The sequence below is a fragment of the Tamandua tetradactyla genome, chromosome 16, assembly GCF_023851605.1.
Source record: "Tamandua tetradactyla isolate mTamTet1 chromosome 16, mTamTet1.pri, whole genome shotgun sequence".
Taxonomy (NCBI): domain Eukaryota; kingdom Metazoa; phylum Chordata; class Mammalia; order Pilosa; family Myrmecophagidae; genus Tamandua; species Tamandua tetradactyla.
The window spans coordinates 17,333,049-17,352,752 of record NC_135342.1 but is presented as its reverse complement, the minus strand read 5'-3'; the positions used below and the strand labels follow the sequence as shown (position 1 = coordinate 17,352,752).

The window sequence follows — 19,704 nt, the reverse complement described above, 5'->3', positions numbered from 1 at the left end:
GAAGAGACTGTTCTGTCCCAGGTGAGTTGACTTGACTGCCTTATCAAAGATCAAATGTCCATAGATGAGAGGGTCTATATCTGAGCACTCTATTCGATTCCATTGGTCGATATAACTATCTTTATGCCAGTACCATGCTGTTTTGACCACTGTGGCTTCATAATATGCCTTAAAGTCTGGCAGCGTGAGACCTCCAGCTTCGTTTTTTTTCCTCAAGATACTTTTAGCAATTCGGGGCACCCTGCCCTTCCAGATAAATTTGCTTATTAGTTTTTCTATTTCTGAAAAATAAGTTGTTGGGATTTTGATTGGTATTGCATTGAATCTGTAAATCAATTTAGGTAGAATTGACATCTTAACTATATTTAGTCTTCCAATCCATGAACATGGCATGCCCTTCAACCTATTTAGGTCTTCTGTGATTTCTTTTAACAGTTTTTTGTCGTTTTCTTTGTATAGGTCTTTTGTCTCTTTAGTTAAATTTATTCATAAGTATTTTATTCTTTTAGTTGCAATTGTAAATGGAATTCGTTTCTTGATTTCCCCCTCAGCTTGTTCATTGCTGGTGTATAGGAACACTACAGATTTTTGAATGTTGATCTTGTAACCTGCTACTTTGCTGTACTCATTTATTAGCTCTAGTAGTTTTGCTGTGGATTTTTCAGGGTTTTCGACGTATAGTATCATATCATCTGCAAACAGTGAGAGTTTTACTTCTTCGTTTCCAATTTTGATGCCTTGTATTTCTTTATCTTGTCTAATTGCTCTGGCTAGAACTTCCAACACGATGTTGAATAACAGTGGTGATAGTGGACCTCCTTGTCTTGTTCCTGATCTTAGGGGGAAAGTTTCCAATTTTTCCCCATTGAGGATGATATTAGCGTGGGTTTTTCATATATTCCCTTTGTCATTTTAAGGAAGTTCCCTTGTATTCCTATCCTTTGAAGTGTTTTCAACAGGAAAGGATGTTGAATCTTGTCAAATGCCTTCTCTGCATCAATTGAGATGATCATGTGATTTTTCTGCTTTGATTTGTTGATATGGTGTATTACATTAATTGATTTTCTTATGCTGAACCATCCTTGCATACCTGGGATGAATCCTACTTGGTCATGATGTATAATTCTTTTAATGTGTTGCTGGATTCGATTTGCTAGAATTTTGTTGAGGATTTTTGCATCTATATTCATTAGAGAGATTGGTCTGTAGTTTTCTTTTTTTGTAATATCTTTGCCTGGTTTTGGTATGACGGTGATTTTGGCTTCATAGAATGAATTAGGTAGCTTTCCCTCCACTTCAATTTTTTTGAAGAGTTTGAGCAGGGTTGGTACTAATTCTTTCTGGAATGTTTGGTAGAATTCACATGTGAAGCCGTCTGGTCCTGGACTTTTCTTTTTGGGAAGCTTTTGAATGACTAATTCAATTTCTTTACTTGTGATTGGTTTGTTGAGGTCATCTGTTTCTTCTTGAGTCAAAATTGGTTGTTCATGCCTTTCTAGGAACTTGTCCATTTCATCTACATTGTTGTATTTATTAGCATAATGTTGTTCATAGTATCCTGTTATTACCTCCTTTATTTCTGTGAGGCCAGTGGTTATGTCTCCTCTTCCATTTCTGATCTTATTTATTTGCGTCCTCTCTCTTCTTCTTTTTGTCAATCTTGCTAAGGGCCCATCAATCTTATTGATTTTCTTATAGAACCAGCTTCTGGTCTTATTGAGTTTCTCAATTGTTTTCATGTTCTCAATTTCATTTATTTCTGCCCTGATCTTTGTTATTTCTTTCCTTTTGCTTGCTTTGGGGTTAGTTTGCTGTTCTTTCTCCAGTGTTTCCAAGTGGACAGTTAATTCCCGAATTTTTGCCCTTTCTTCTTTTTTGATATAGGCATTTAGGACAATAAATTTCCCTCTTAGCACTACCTTTGCTGTGTCCCATAGGTTTTGATATGTTGTGTTTTCATTTTCATTCACCTCGAGATATTTACTAATTTCTCTTGTGATTTCTTCCTTGACCCACTGGTTGTTTAAGAGTGTGTTGTTGAGCCTTCACGTATTTGTGGATTTTCTGGCACTCTGCCTATTATTGATTTCCAACTTCATTCCTTTATGATCTGAGAAAGTGTTTTGTATGATTTCAATCTTTTTAAATTTGTTGATACTTGCTTTGTGACCCAGCATATGGTCTATCTTTGAGAATGATCCATGAGCACTTGAGAAAAAGGTGTATCCTGCTGTTGTGGGGTGTAATGTCCTATAAATGTCTGTTAACTCTAGCTCATTTATTGTAATATTCAACTTCTCAGTTTCTTTCTTTATTGATCCTCTGTCTAGATGTTCTGTCCATTGATGAGAGTGGGGAATTGAAGTCTCCAGCTATTATGGTAGATGTGTCTATTTCCCTTTTCAGTATTTGCAGTGTATGCCTCACGTATTTTGGGGCATTCTGGTTCGGTGCATAAATATTTATGATTGTTATGTCTTCTTGTTGAATTGTTCCTTTTATTAGTAGATAGTATCCTTCTTTGTCTCTTTTAACTGTTTTACATTTGAAGTCTAATTTGTTGGATATTAGTATAGCTACTCCTGCTCTTTTCTGGTTTTTATTTGCATGAAATATCTTTTCCCAACCTTTCACTTTCAACCTATGTTTATCTTTGGGTCTAAGATGTGTTTCCTGTAGACAGCATATAGAAAGATCCTTTTTTTTAATCCATTCTGCCATTCTATGTCTTTTGATTGGGGAATTCAGTCCATTAACATTTAGTGTTATTACTGTTTGGGTAATACTTTCTTCTACCATTTTGCCTTTTGTATTATATATATCATATCCAATTTTCCTTCTTTCTACACTCTTCTCCACACCTCTGTCTTCTGTCTTTTCATATCTGTCTCTAGTGCTCCCTTTAGTATTTCTTGCAGAGCTGGTCTCTTGGTCACAAATTGTCTCAGTGACTTTTTGTCTGAAGTTTTAATTTCTCCCTCATTTTTGAAGGACAATTTTGCTGGATATAGAATTCTTGGTTGGCAGTTTTTCTCTTTTAGTAATTTAAATGTATCATCCCACTGTCTTCTTGCCTCCATGGTTTCTGCTGAGAAATCTACACATAGTCTTATTGGGTTTCCCTTGTATGTGATGGATTGTTTTCCTCTTGCTGCTTTCAAGATCCTCTCTTTCTCTTTGACCTCTGACATTCTAACTAGTAAGTGTCTTGGAGAACGCCTATTTGGATCTATTCTCTTTGGGGTGTGCTGCACTTCTTGGATCTGTAATTTTAGGTCTTTCATAAGAGTTGGGAAATTTTCAGTGATAATTTCTTCCATTAGTTTTTCTCCTCCTTTTCCCTTCTCTTCTCCTTCTGGGACACCCACAACATGTATATTTGTGCGCTTCATATTATCATTCAATTCCCTGAGCCCTGCTCAATTTTTCCGTTCTTTCCCCTATAGTTTCAGTTTCTTTTTGGATTTCAGATGTTCCATCCTCCAGTTCACTAATTGTAACCTCTGTCTCTTGAAATCTACCATTGTAGTTTTCCATTGTTTTTTTCATCTCTTCTACTGTATCTTTCATTCCCATAAGTTCTGTGATTTGTTTTTTCAGACTTTCCATTTCTTCTTTTTGTTCATTCCTTGCCTTCTTCATGTCCTCCCTCAGTTTATTGATTTGGTTTTTGAAGAAGTTTTCCATTTCTGTTCGTATATTCAGAATTAGTTGTCTCAGCTCCTGTATCTCATTTGAACTATTGGTTTGTTCCTTTGACTGGGCCATATCTTCAATTTTCCTGGTGTGATTTGTTATTTTTTGCTGGTGTCTGGACATTTAATTACCTTAATTAGTTTATTCTGGAGATTGCTTTCTTATCCTACCCAGTATGTGGTGCTTGTCTGTCTGTGGGTCCCACCAGCAAAATATGTTGTGGCTCCTTTAACTTTGGAAGGCTCACCCTGCTGGGGGCATGGTGGAGACAGAGGAAAGGTTGTAGGCTGGTTTTAATGGCTTCAAATTGCGAAGCCCCGGGATCTGAATTCCTTGAGAGAGGGATTCTGCCTGAGTTGCGTTTCACCCCTCCCGTGGGGAAGTTTCAGGTGGTAGGCAGCCCTGAAAGCAGTCTGTTTCCGCGCCCTGGGCAGTTGCAGCCTGTGCAATCCCGGTGCCGAGTCCAGATGGAAGCAAGCCTCCGCAGAAACAGCTGCAGAAGGTTCTGCTTCATCTCCTTTCCTCCCTTTCATTCAGCACAATAGGTGACTTCTGCCTTGATCAGTTTCGCCTGAGCTGGGGGCCTACTTCTAGCAGTCAGAATTTGTTAATGCCACTATTGGTGTTTGGTTGGACACAGTCCCTGCCACTGTTGGAGACTCTTTCCTTTCCCTCTGGGAAGCTGCCCGTGGGGGAGGGGAGCTGGTCGCCGGCCACCGCGGGTTGGGGAGTCCATCGCTCCGAGACCCGCAGCCAGTCCGGGAAGCCACCTGTGGGGGAGGGGCGCCGGCCACCACGGCTTGGGGAACTCGCTTTTCCAAGACCCGCAGCTGGTCTGGGAAGCCACCTGTGAGGGAGAGGCACTGGCTGCCGGCCTCCGCGGCTTGGGAAAATACGTGTGGCTCAGGAAACTCACTGTTGCGGAGTCTCGCAGCCAGTGCAGCTGGTCCAGACTGGGGTGCGCTGTGTGTCTGGTCTCTGTCGTGGCTCCGGGAGCTGTTCTGTACTGTTTCTGGTTATTTAGTAGTTGCTCTGAAGGACGAACTAAAACATGTGCACCTTACTAAGCCGCCATCTTTCACACCCAAAATGGCTTTTAAAAAAGGGAACTTAGTAAGTTACTACTTTATTGTTCTAAGGCTGAGAAAATGTCCCAATTAAAACAAGGCTATAGAAATGTCCAATTGAAGGCATCCAGGGAAAGATACCTTGGTTCAAGAAGGCTGGATGATGTTCAACGTTTCTCTCAGCTGGAAGGGCACATGGTGAACATGGCGATGCCTGCTGGCTCTCTCATTGCTCTACCAAAAAGGGACTTTCTCCAAAATGTTTCCTCTTTTAAAGGAATCCTGTAAGCAACTCCACCTTCAGTGGGTGGAGACACACCTCCATGAAAATCATCTAATCAAAAGTTACCACCCACAATTGGGTGGGTCACATCTTCATGGAAACAATCAAAATGCTCCCACCCAGCAATATTGAATGAGGATTAAAGGGCATGGCTTTTCTGGGGTCCACCACAGATTGAAACCCACACAGCCTCCATTGTGTAGTTGCAGTCCTATTTCCTCTGATAGTCAAGGTCAATCACCCCAGCCAGTAAAGTAATCCACTTCTTAGCTTGTTGATCCAGGGGCAGGAATAGCCGAAAGTGACCAGGTAGCAGTCTTAAATTCCAGTTCAATGGAATTATTGTTGTTTCTTCTGATGGAAGCACTCCCCCTTCTGGAACTAAAATCTGTAGACCAGCAGAGTTCAAAGTCACAGGACAGGAAACAAAAATTTTCCTAGTGGATCACTAGAGGTATTGTAATAGTGAGTGGTGACTCTCCCATTTCCACCTCTTGGTTCCTGGACCCATGGATCCTGGCTATGACAGAAACAACACTGTACAGTGGATGCTGATTCAGAGCATACACAGCCTCCTGGAGAACAGCACCCCAATCCTGCAAGAAATTGTCACCTAGTTGGCACCATAATTGAGTTTTCAAAAGGCCATCTGTTCTAGTTTGCTAGCTGCTGGAATGCAACACACCAGAGACGGATTGGCTTTTAATAAAAGGGGATTTATTTTGTTGGTTCTTCAGAGGAAAGGCAGCTAACTTTCCACTGAGGTTCTTTCTTACGTGGAAGGCACAGGATGGTCTCTGCTGGTCTTCTCTCCAGGCCCCTGGGTTCCAACAACTTTCCCTGGGGTGACTTCTTTCTGCATCTCCAAAGGCCTGGGCTGAGCTGCAAGTGCTGAGATGAGGAATGCCGAGCTGCTTGGCTGTGCTACATTGCGTTCTCTCATTTAAGCACCAGCCAATTAAGTCAAACGTCACTCATTGCAGCAGACACGCCTCCTAGCTGACTGCAGATGTAATTGGCAACAGATGAGGTTCACATACCATTGGCTCATGTCCGCAGCAACAAGACTAGGTATGCTCACCTGGCCAAGTTGACAACTGAATCTAACTAACACACCATCCCACCATTCTATCAATCCAGCTGCCTCTGGATGATGGGGAACACGGCAAGTCTAGAGAACTCCACAAGCATGTACCCATTCCCACTCTTCATTTGTTGTGAAGTGTATTCCTTGATCAGAAGTAATGCTGTGTGGAATACCATGATGATGGTTAAGTCATTCTGTAAGCCCATGGAGGGTAGTTTTGGCAGAAGTATTGCATGCAGGGAAAGCAAACCCATATCCAGAGTGTGTACTGTTACAGGTAGAACAAATCAATGCCCCTTCCATGAAGGGAGTGGTCCAATGTAATCAACCTTCCACCATGTAGTTAGCTGATCACCTCAAGAAATTGTGCCATTTCAGGGGCTGAGTATGGGTCTCTGTTGCTGGCAGATTGGATACTCAGTAGTGGCTGCAGCCATGTCAGCCTTGGTGAGTAGATGTCCATGTTGCTGAGCCACAGAATGGGTCATCTTATCCACCTGATTATTAAAATGTTCCTCTGCTGAAATCACCATCTGGTGTGCATTCTCATGGGACACAAATATCTTCAGTTTTAGTCCACTCAGAAAGGTCTAAGCCACATATATCTTCCCCACACCACTCTGTCACCAATTTTCCGAATCCCTGACAATCCAGCCAAACCATTAACAACAGCTCACAAAAAAAAATGGACTTCACTCACCAAGGCCAATCCTGCTAAAGCCACTGCTGAATGCCTAATCTGCTAGCAGTGAAGATCAACATTCATTCCTTAATATAATACAATTCCATGAAGTCATCAGCTGCCATGAGGAGGCAGCTTGTAAAAATTGGGTCACTTCATTCATGGAAAAGTCGTTAGTGTTTTCTTATTGGAGTAGACACATACTCTGGTTATGCACTTGTCTTCCTTCAATGAAATGTTTCCCCCAAACTACCATCTTTCGATGTACAGAATGCCTTATCCATCATCATGATATTCTACACAGCATTGCCTCTAGTGAATGAGCCCTTTTCACAACTAATGAAACTTGGCAATGAATCCATGCTCATGGAATTCTCAGGTAGCAACTGAGTGTCAATAGCTTGCAGGACTGGGCATCATTCTTCAGGAGAAAGAATATGCTCTCTATCAATGCCCAACCTACAGTTCTTGCTTCTCCCAGAGCCAGGATTCAAAGTCCAGGGATCAAGTTGTGGAAATGGTATTGGTTCCACTGACTATTACCCCTACTGAAGCACTAGAAAAGCTTTTGCTTCCTTTTCTCATGATTTTATGATCTACTGGTTTGTGTACCTTAGTTCCAAAAACAGTTGTGCTTCCACCAGGAGACCCAAGAATGATTTCAATGACCATGAAGTTAACTGGTCACTATGGACTCCTCATGCAGAAAACCAACAGGCAAATTCAGGAGTTACTCTAATGTCTGAAGTGATTGATGATGATTTTCAAGTGAAATAGGACTGCTACTATGCAATGAATGTTTAAAAAGTATGCCTGGAATACAGGTTACCCCTTGATCTTTCCCTTATTACTACAATGCCCTGTGAATAAATTCATGGAAAACTAAAACAATCCTATCCAGACAGAATTGAAAACGACCAAGACCTTTCAGGAATGAGGCTTTGGTTTACTCCACCAGGCAAGGAGCAATGACTTGCTGAGGAGCTTGCTGATGGCAAAGTGAATATGGAATAGGCAGTGAAAGAAAGTATTTACAATACTGGCTATCACTATGAGAACAGTTGTAGATACAAAGAGTAAGGTAGTTATGAATATTTATTCCTTGATTTTATGAATATATTTGTATATTAATACAAATGAAATACCTTTGTTTTCTTCTCTCCCTTATCATGTAACATAATTTGAAATAACTTTAAATTGTAGTATTTAAGTTAAAGGATATCTTGTATAAGAATCAACATAAACAGGACTTGCATCTTTTTCTGGGGAATCAGCTAGTAGATTTCTGGTTGCATGTAAGATAGCTGAATTATGTTAAGTGAAAATAATGGACATATTATTTTGTTTATTTGTGATTAAGTATGGTTTAAGGACATATGCATTTGTGCCTAGTTGAAAAGTTATGGACTCTGATGGTTAATTTCATGTGTCAACTTAACTAGGTTATGGTGTCCAATCAAGTAAGCACTGGTTTGATTATTTCTGTAAGAGTAATTCATAGATAGATTTAAATGACTAGTCATTTGATTGCATCTATAGCTGATGATATCTATAATTAACAAAGGAAATTGCCTTTAGTAATGACAGGAATCTCCTCAGCCAATCCATTGTTGGTCAGAAGTGAGGACTAAGAATTATAGCAGTTATAAATAAGAATTTCTAAATCCACTTCACCTTGTTTGTTTCTCCTGGGAAATTGAACATCATCTTCAATGGAGTTTCCAGTTTGCATCCTCCCTTATACAAGGTAGATTTTCCTATCCCACAGTCATGTCAGCCAATTCCTAAAATCTCTCTCACTCTCACTCTCCCCCCTCTATTCCTATCTATATAGGAGAATAATTCTACTATGCCATCTTAATAATAATACTCTTTCAATCCATGAACATCCTGTGGCTTTCAATTTATTTGTCTTCATTAATTTTTTTTAGCAATGCTTTGTAGTTTCCAGTTTACAAGCATTTCATTTCCTCATCTAGTGTTACTCCTAGATATTTTACTACTTTACTTTCTATTATTAATAGAATTATTTTCTTAATTAACTTTTCTGATAGTTAGTTCCTGGTTTACAGAAACAAAACTAATTTGAGGTGTTGTAAGAGAAGACACTGTTCTTTTACCCAGCAACTTTGATGACTTCATCCATTTTCTCTATAGGTATTGTGTGCTTGTGCCCACATATATTTATAGTGAGATTTTCCATGTAAAGGGCTGTGTAATATGAGAATAAATAGAGAAACTTTAAGTTTTCCTTTCCAACTTGCACACCTAATCTCTGAATAAAAATTCTAGGAAAATGTTGAATAGCAGTGGTGAAATCAGACATCCTTGTATTTGTCCTGATCTTATGGAAAATATTCAGTTTTCCACTTTGGAATGTGAGGCTAACTATGAAATTTTCATAATTCTTTATAATGATAAGTAAGTTCCCCTCTATTCCTAGATACTTATTTTTAATCATGAAAGTGGTTTAATTTTGTTGTTAAATGTTTTTTCTGTATCATTTGAGAGCGTGCATTTTTTCCTTTGATTTTATTAACTCAGTGGATTACATTGATTTTCTCATATTGAACAACCTGTGTAATAGGTAAGTTGTCCTTTGTCCTGATGTATAAAAATTGTCATATAATGCTGATATGATTTGCTAATATTTTATTGATGTTAATTTGCATAAGTGTCAAGAGATATTGGTCTCTAGTTTTCTTTTCTTGCAGTGAATTTTTCTGTCTTTCATATGATGGTAGTACTGGCTTCTGGAATCATTTAGGAAGAATTTTCCTTTACTTCTAATTTTCAATAGAGTTTGAAGATTTATATTAAATCTTCTTTAAGTATTTGGAAGAATTCATTGGTGAAACTCTGCAGCCCTGAACTTTTCTTTTTGGGGAGTTTTTGATTACTCCTTTGCTCTCTTTACTTGCTATTGATCTTTTCAGGTTTTCCATACCTTCTTTAGTTAAGTTTAGTAATATGAGGGTTTTCAGGGATCTGATCATTTCCACTAGGTTTAGTTTGTTCTTGTGCAGTTGTTCATTGTATTATGTTATAATCATTTTTATATCTCTATGTTGTAGTAATTTCCCTACTTTCATGAATAATTCTACTTATTTGTTTCTTCTATCGTTTGTCACTGTCCACCTAAAAGTTTGTATATTTTATTGAATTTTTCTAAGAACAAACTTTTGGTATCATTGACTTTCAAAATTGCTTTTCTATTCTCTATTTCTTTTGTTTCTGCTCCAAACATTATGATTTCTTTCTCTCTACTATCTAGGTTCACACTTCTTTTCATGTTTCTTAAGTGTTAAGTTAGATTTTGACTTTAAAACATTTATCTTATTTAGTGTAGGCATTATAGCTATACATTTCTCTTTGAGCATGGCCTTTCTTGTGTCCCAGAAATACTTCATGTTGTGTGTGATAGACTTAATCATGTATTCCAAGGAAACATGTTTTAAATATTAATCTGTCTTTTTTTGGATGTGAACCCATAAATAAATAGAGCTTTTGAATTCTCACTTGCCATGCCAGAGACCTGGGTTTGATTCCTGGTGCCTGCCCATGCAAAAAAAAAAAAAAAAAAATAGAGAGAGAACCTTTGAAAATGTTTTTATTAGTTAAGGTGTGGTCAAATTAAATCATGGTGGGTCTTAATCTGTGTTACATGAAGAGTAAAAATGTGGACATTTACTAGAAACTACAAACTAGGAGCTAGAAAACATTGAGAACAGTTTCAAATGATTGATGATGATTTTCAAGTGAAATAGGACTGCTACTATGCAATGAATGTTTAAAAAGTGTGCCTGGAATACAAGTTACCCTTTGATCTTTCCCTTAATACTACAATGCCCTGTGAATAAATTCATGGAAAACTAAAACAATCTTATCCAGACAGAATTGAAAATGACCAAGACCTTTCAGGAATGAGGCTTTGGTTCACCCCACCAGGCAAGGAGCAATGACTTGCATTAGAGTAACTCCTGAATTTGCCTGTTGAGAAACAGAGAACAGTAACTCCTGAATTTGCCTGTTGAGAAACAGAGAAAGACACATGAGGAGAACAAGGATATCACCATGTGACAGAAAGAGAGTTACAAGAGAAGGGACTCCAAGGATGTGGCAAGCCATAACCAGGATGCTACAGAGCCCAAGAAAAAGCATGGCCCTGCCAATGCATTAATTTTGGATTCTGAGCTCTATAACTATGAGCCAATAAATTCTTGTTGTTTAAATGAACCCATTTTGCAACATTTGTCTTTGCAGCTCTGGAAATTCAAGACATTGAATTTTTTTCATTCAACTCTGTAAAAATAGAATTAAGTTTAGCGTTCACGCAAAATAGCATGGAGTGGGAAAAATGAGACTAACTAAACAAAAGACTGCAAATTCAGCTCAGTCCAGTCAAACAGACAAAGGAAGAAGAGGGCCTCTGATGCAAACCCAGAATTGGTGTCAGATCTTTATCTGGGTAAAACCAAGTCTGAAGAAGTAATGACTAGGGTCATTGTGATGTAAAACATAATCAAATGTGAGAACTTCTGGGTTTCCTCTCTGAACTTCTCTTCTTCCTGTGCACATTAGTCTTTAAAAGGACTCCAGTAAAAGGATTAAGAAGATCCACCTGGAGATCACCTCAGCTGAAACAAACTAAATAAAAGGTCCCACCCACAAGAGGTCTATACCCACAAGAATGGACTATTAAGAGCATGATCTTTTCTGGGGTACATAATAGCTTCAAACCATTATGATTCACATAATTGTCACTAGTTTCTTTCAGCTGAGGTGATCTCCAGGTGGATCTTCTTCAAATCCAGAAAACTGAGAGAGAAGAGCACTAAGCAATCCTGCAAAGGAAAAGAAACCATTACCTGGCCTAAAGGTATCACATGCAATCCATTGAAAATGCTTTATCAGATCCTCATGGTTAGATTTTCTAGAGTGTCTTAATTTGTTTACTGGGATATAGCAAACTAGAACAGATTTTGGTGCCAAGAGTGGGGTGCCTTAATTTGGACATTTTCACAGCCCCAGAATGGTAACTTGTGGTATCTTTAACTTCATTTTACCTTCATGACAGACATTCATTGTATTATTTTATAAGCTGGTGATAATGTCAAGTATTTGCATTTCTCTGTCTAGTGTTTAAAATAAATATTGTCTTTAATTTTATTATAAAGGATATATGCTCTCTTTGCATGCCTTCTAAGCTACCTAGAAGTTGGAGAATAAATGGGTCTAGAAAGACACCCATAGGGGCCAATGCGAATGTACAGAGTTTGGATAAAGAATGATTGTAAATAAAAATCTTTTTAAAGTGCCTCCAGACTTGTATAGGTCTTTGAAGTTTGCAAGGTAGTCAGATTCTAAAATCTCTCTCTACCCATCTCTCTTTCTCTCCCTCTTCTCTCCCTACTCTCTATCCTTCAACCCATCTTCTTTCCATTCAATCAGACTATTTGATAGGTTATAATCTGATACACTAGGGATTAAACTTGTAGGAGTAAAGAAAGTAATCTGCACATGGATTTTCATATGATTATTACTTTGGAGTAAAATAAAGCTGTCTTAAGGCCTTCCTTTATTAAAGGGTTTCAAGTGTTGTTCCAAATTTAACAGTTCTGTCCTGACTTACTGCAGCAGCAGGAAGAATTAAAATGAAGTTAAGAGCACCACAAGCAGCTGTATGAGAGCTCTGAAATTTAACACTAGCAGGCAAATTGGGGACTGACATTAAGAGATGAATAACTACCCTTCATGGAAGTTGTGTGTTGGGAAATTATTATCAACTTCATCTTCTTTGGTTTGACCCTAGGGTCAAGGACAGGCTTAAATGCCTTGCTACAACTATAATTTTGTTTTATTTATTATGGTTTTAGTTGATTACAGTTGTTATGCTTTGTGTATAAGTTTGATTTTGAATTTGGGTCAAAGTGGAGGGCAGGTATGACACAATGAGAAACTGAGACCATAAAGCTTGAGGAGGGGTACTTCTTTAACTCACTGGACCCAGAGAAAGAGGGGTGCATGAAGGGTCAATGGGAAGCCTGATTAGGTCATGTGTCCCAGCCAGCAGGTAGTGAGACCACAGGCAGACACAAAGGGACTTTTAATGTGGGCCAGGGGTGGTGGTTGGTGTTCCCTGTGGGATCAAGAATTGGATGGTTTAAAACAAACGTGAAAAACAGAAAGAAACAGTGAGTCTGAGGGAAGTAGGGATAGTTAGCTTACCCTATGGGATCAACTTTGGATTTTGGCTGAGGTATGTGGGTATTATTGGTGGTGATTACAGATGTGGGTTTGGGCTCTGAGAGAGTTTATGACCCCAGTGCTGGAAAGCTGCTTGTTAACTAGGACAAAGGTTAGCATTGAAGCAAGTGGCTTAGCCAAAGGAAGATGGAACTGAGGCAACACACACAAAAATGTGATATTTATAACATTGTTCCTTATTTTTATTCAGTAGTTAATAGAAAATACTTACAGAATACCTATAACATAGGAAAAAAGTCATAAACACCAGTGTTTCTTTCTCATTTAAATGATAAAATAGTCATTAACTCTAACCCAGTGTATGTCCTCCTGTCACACATTCTACCCCAGGTCAGCAGAACAAGTATCCTGAAGGGGTTGGTTCATCCTTCTGTGGAGACATGTCTGCACCCATTCCAGGTAGGTCTTGATTAGCTTCCTGGGATCCTATAAAAGTGAGACATTTTGTAGAGAGAATGCCTTTTGAGAATGATGAGAAAGCCACAGCAGAGCTGAGCAGAGCTGAGCAGAGCCATGAGGCCAAGAGAACCACAGAGCCCACAAGCCAGCAACCTTTGAGAGATTCTGAGAATGCAGAGAATGATGATAGAACACCAGGAGACACTGACAGAGACAGAATCCACAGCCAGCAACCTTTGGAGATGAAGGAGAATACCCCTAGGGGAGCTTCATGAAACAATAGGCCTGGAGAAGAAGCAAGACAATGCCTTGTTTGCCACGTGCCTTTCTATTTGAGAGAGAAGTCCTGAACTTCATCGGCCTTCTTAAATCCAGGTATATTTCTCTGGATGCCTTAGATTGGAAATTTCTGTGGACTTACTTTGGACATTTCCATGGCCTTAGAACTGTAACTTGAAACTTAGTAAATTCCCCTTTTTAAAAGCCATTCCATTTCTAGTATATTGCATTCTGACCACTTGCAAACTAAAACATTGTCCAACTGGAGAGATAAAGAGAATGTCCGTGTATAAGCTGTTCCTTCTGGTAGATAATGAAAATTTTAGAGGAGAACCTTCTCTGGGGAATCCACTCTCACAATTCCTAAAGCTTTGTTGCTCATGGTTAGGAGGGGGAGTTGTAGTTCATATCTGTCTTTCCCAATAAGGAATTAACCTCCACATGAATAAATATGTATTTGTACATGAACAAATATGTATTTGGCAACAAATAATTAATGAAGGTCAATGATGATATTTCAACTAATATAAATATATCCCAGGTATATCCTAGTTTTTACCTGGACCCTCTCCACTGCTGGTTTTTGGCACATTATCATCAGTTCTTCATAGATTTCTCTTAGTTCTTTCCTCTTTTGAGTTACTGTGGTTTCATTTTTTTTTGAGTTGCCATGAAATATTTTTACCTGCCTGTGTCAGTTTGTCTAAATGTTATTTTTCTTTCTCATGGAGATCTGGATGCAAATTCTCATACACAGCTTTGATAATTATTCTCCCTATACACACATAATCCTGGAAGGACATAGAATTCCTAGATCACATGCCCAAGGTGACTTTAAAACCCTCCACTTAATTTTCATCTATTTCTATTTGAATTATGATTTCTACCAATCAGCCACATACACCATAAATTCAGATCCTCCCATTTCTCAGAAACAGTATATTCCTCTGTTTTCTTTTTTCATTAATTTACACTACCTGAAAACCCCAAATCCATCCTTTCCTCAGACAAATTTCATTCATTACTTTAGTTCCTAACTTTTCTGGAAAAGAATTTTACAAAGTTAATTTTTCCATGTTTCTCATATTTGAAAAACTATAAGAAACCTTTGTAAATAGAAAAATTACAAAATAGAGATAGTAAATTATTCTATACAATATTCTGACCTCTTTGTCCATTAATTAGTCTCTCATTTTAAACTTCCATACTCCACAACCTGATGATTCACTCTTAGAAGAAATGTGGCTTATTACTCTCAGGATTAGAAACCATCAGGCAAGGTCTTCCCAAAATCCCTAACAGACCCTAAAGATAATTTCTATCTTTATAGCCCTTTTCTGCCTCTCTTGTGGCTATGAATGGATTTGCCTCCTCTTATCTAAAGCCACAGGTTCCCATATTTCCCAGCCCTTTTAGGACATTTGTCCCATTCCATTGCCTATCCCCTCTCAATATGGATGGACTCTTCCATCTTCCAATCCCTACCTTTGCCTCCTTTCTTAAGCTTTTTAAAATGCTCTAGTTTTTATTTACTTGAACAGATATTAATCTCTAGTTAACACACTTTCACTTTTCATCACTACAAGCACACTTCTCTTTGCTGCTCTCACCTCCTTTACCCAGCATGGAAGCATTGAACTAATTATTGTGAATTAGCTGTAGCTCCCCATTGTAAGCTTTTGAATTTCTAGAATTCAGCTCATACAGATATCTCTGCCTGAACTATCCAGAGATTTTTAATACCTACTATTCTTTCAGAACTCAACTGATTTTGAAACTGAGAAATTTGTGACCTCCCTAACAATGATGACTGGACTTCCCTAAATCCCTCTATGTGCCTATATGGTAGTCCTTCTAATGCACTGTTCCGATGGCACTTTTACTTGTTTCTGATATACTTGGGCACAGAAATCCTAACCAAGAAGCATGTTATCCTACTTTGGAAAAATGGACATTTTCTTATTGTTCACCCACTCACAGAATTTCATGGAACATGGTGACTTAAGCTCTCCATGCTCAGGTATGCATGTTAACCATGTCTCCCTCAAACTGGTTCTGAAGGAAACTGTTCTAATTTGCTAGCTGCCAGAATGCAACACACCAGAGATGGATTGACATTTAATAAAAGGGGATTTATTTTGTTGGTTCTTCAGAGGAAAGGCAGCTAACTTTCCACTGAGGTTCTTTCTTACGTGGAAGGCACAGGATGGTCTCTGCTGGTCTTCTCTCCAGGCCCCTGGGTTCCAACAACTTTCCCTGGGCTGACTTCTTTCTGCATCTCCAAAGGCCTGGGCTGAGCTGCAAGTACTGAGATGAGGAATTCCGAGCTGCTTGGCTGTGCTACATTGCGTTCTCTCATCTAAGCACCAGCCAATTAAGTCAAACGTCACTCATTGCAGCAGACACGCCTCCTAGCTGACTGCAGATGTAATTGGCAACAGATGAGGTTCACATACCGTTGGCTCATGTCCGCAGCAACAGAACTAGGTATGCTCACCTGGCCAAGCTGACGACTGAATCTAACACAGAAACTGACTCTCATACTCATGACTCACATATCAATAATTTGGTTTTCTTCTTTTAGATTTTGCTGATTTTCCTGGATCTCTTCCCACAGATATTTTATCTGCTTTAAGAGCTTCTACTGTAAAAGAACTATGAATTTGAGACTGGAGAAGCAAATATAGATTTCAATTCCTGATAGAGGGAGACAAATGATGCCAGATGAACTATAGAACAGTATAAGGATTATATTTCCCTGTTCACTTTCCATAACTCTCAGTTCTTAGAAGCTTCATACCATAGAACCACAAAATGTAACATAGTTCTTTGTGTGAGGAACTGTTCTAGAAGGAATTCATACGATACAGCGAGTCTTCAGATAAGCATCTTGCCATAGATTTTTAGTCTATTGATGCCAGTCTTATCCCCACCAGCATATCTTATCTCACTTCTTTGTCCAATATTTGTGATTATGTTCCCAATATATATTTCTAAAAAAAGCAAAAAAACACCTCTTTGCACTTGTGGTTTTGCTCTCCAGTGACTCTTTGTGAAAATGAGGGATTTTCAGTTGTCCTTGCATTTTAGTGCATAATCCAGTTCATACCATTCATTAACCACCATCCCATTTGAATGTAAGGTCTGTGAAAGCAGGTATATGCATGTATCTAATCATAACTTTATATTTGTGCCTATAAGAGTACCTGAGACATACTAGACATTCTATAAAGAGTGGGTAAATCACCCATCATGATCCTTATGTCTTAGCAATTTTATTCCCAACTCTCCAAGTCCTCTCAGAGGTATCACTTACCCAGTAATTCTCAGCAGCCCATTCTATGGAAGAGTGTTTGTGAGTCTCATGCTTATGAGACTTAGAGCAGAGCAAACACAGCAAGTTTCTGTATTCTTCACCGAAGATCTTCTTAGTCTCCTTCTGCGTCCCACAATATGTTCTTCAGAGCTCAGAAATTGGCATTTTCTTTCCTAATCCAAGACCCTAGATTATTCACAACAATGTTGGTTTTGAAGTCTGTGTATTGTGAGGTTTCCCTGCATATGGGCAATTCTCAGGAGTTTCAGCTTCTTTCCAGGAAAGATAGAGACAGGGCCTGCAAAAGCTGTGCCTCAGCCTATGGTGACTGGGTCTGTAAACTAGTTCTGGCAGATGAAACAGGTGAGTTCCTTCATTTTTTTTTCTTTCTGTTTTTCTGTTTTGTTTTGTTTTTAAATAGGTGAGTTCTTAGTGGAAGGCTTGAAAGATGTGTGAGTCCATTTTGCTAATGTAAGAAAATCAGAAGTTTATTGTCCTGCTTCTTATTATTTATTATTTTTATTATTCAGCAAAAACTGAAACAAAATTTAGTCAGGGTTTGACTCAATAATACTCTTGTGTCTAGAGCAGGATAGGATTTGCCTGCATATGACACAAATGGGAAAATGAGGCACAAAGAGTGTCATAGAAAATGTCATTGATTATATATCCTACAAGCTTCTAATTACCTAACCTCTTTTCTCCTCTTTAAAAGCACTCCAGTTTTGTTGAGATGTTTCATTAAAAAAACTTTGGGATTGAGTAGTTTGACCCAATATAGGGCCTCAGGGGTGGGTCTTGTTTGGTCTGAAAAATCAATTATTAAACTACTGGCTTGTTATTGGTCTAGCTTCAGGCATTGGATTAAATTCTTTATCTTCAAAAATTAATTTAATTGCCTTAATTGTATCTTTGCTTCCCTTTGTTTTCTCAAACAGAATCCACCAACCAAAAGCAATTTTTGAATATATAAAAATTAGTAAGGACTAAACTATACTTTGTAAATTAGATCACTTTCAATGGAATCTCTTATATAAATATATTAAGCAGTTGAAAATTCCCTCCTAACTTTGAAGGTACACCAAGTAAAGCAAAAATTGATAAGAGAATTGCTAAACCTTCCATGTCCTGTCAAATCATTATCAAGCATCCCTTCATATTGCGAACACATGTAATGATCATGTAACGATAACAATCAGCACTAGAATGCAAATCAGTCTTTTCAAAATTAATTTTCTATAAAACTGTTGGGTCCTCATTTGCACAGAACATAAATAAAAATGGCACTCTCACTTCTGATATTTCTGCATGGTCAACAGTAACACTTTTCTGCAGGCAAAATCATTTCCAGGCTTCTGTATAATATAAGACAGGAAATGGGTATTTCTGAAGAGATAACATGTACCATCTTAAACAATATTTCCTCCCAGTTATCATGGCACTATTTATATATTGCAGAATTTTCTCTCTCCTATGTATACATTTATGCACTACTTGTAGAGCAGAATGTAAAACATTCATATATGAAGAATAAAATACTGCTAACCCTTTTTAGGATCTACACCTGGTACAAAATTATAAGATATCTGGCAACAACTTTCTGTGTTTACAGTTTACAAGAAAAACCAAGGAATACATAAAATAATAGAACAAAAGATAATTGTCATGTGAATTCACAAAATATATAGCAAGAATAGACTATAAAATAGTTTAAACCAAAAATAGTTCAAGGACTGAAGTAAGTTTTCTAACTAGGCAAACAATATCATTTCATGGGCACAACCTCAGCTTCCTGATAGATAAATTAAAATTATGTTTGTTTGTTTGTTTTTTACTTGTTTGGGTTTGGAGAAGCAGCAGTAGCTCCTCCCCTGCAAATTGTGTACTCACCTAAAGAATTTGTCAATTGTTTCAAAATTGATTCTTGCTATAAAGGGAATACTGTGGGAGTCGGTTGAGGGCTCAGATCCTCACAAGGGGGTAGGAGCAGCTTTCAGAAGTCTCTACAAACTGGGAGTTCCAAAAAGCACTCGGTTTCTTCTGGAGAAGAATAAGCCTGGCTACTTGGATGCCCTTTTATTGAATCCGAAGACCACACCCACTTCTCTCATGTGATTAGATTTTATGAGTCTTAAAAATGTTAATATAGATTATTAGATTTCTTCAAAACAGAGGAAAAGATTTGCTAATCTCTGTAAATAAAACCTCTTCAAACATCTTCTTCATTGAGTGAGTGGTTTGTAACTAATGAAACCCCAAATTCTGAATTTTTATCTAGCTTTTGCTGATTGAGGACATTTATTTTTAACTTATAAAAATGGAAAAGTTGATATCATCAGTTAATGATTTTAGCACATCCTGAGAAATTCAGAAATGTTTTGCCTTATTTTGATTTTAATTATCTTCTGTTGTGTAGGATTGGTTATATTTTATATAATGATTTATTCTGTATTTTAATGCAAGAATTTGATAACACTTTCGCCTTCCCTCCAGAATGGGAATTTCTTCTGCCCTTCCTTCATTTTGTCAAATTGCGTAGGATCAGACTTACAAAACAAAATTCAATAATATGGATGGTAAAGTATATCCTTGATGTACTACTGAACTTAAAGAGGATTCATGTATCTC

The 19,704-nt window shown here is 38.0% G+C and overlaps 1 long non-coding RNA gene across 1 annotated transcript; it reads left to right on the top strand.

Annotated features, from left to right (window-relative positions):
- The first annotated feature begins 11,415 nt into the window (after nucleotides 1–11,415).
- Nucleotides 11,416–17,281, top strand: LOC143658992 (uncharacterized). Its single transcript, XR_013163401.1, has 3 exons — nucleotides 11,416–11,694; nucleotides 13,413–13,481; nucleotides 16,345–17,281. It is a non-coding gene; the product is annotated as an uncharacterized LOC143658992 (long non-coding RNA).
- The last annotated feature ends 2,423 nt before the right edge of the window (nucleotides 17,282–19,704 follow it).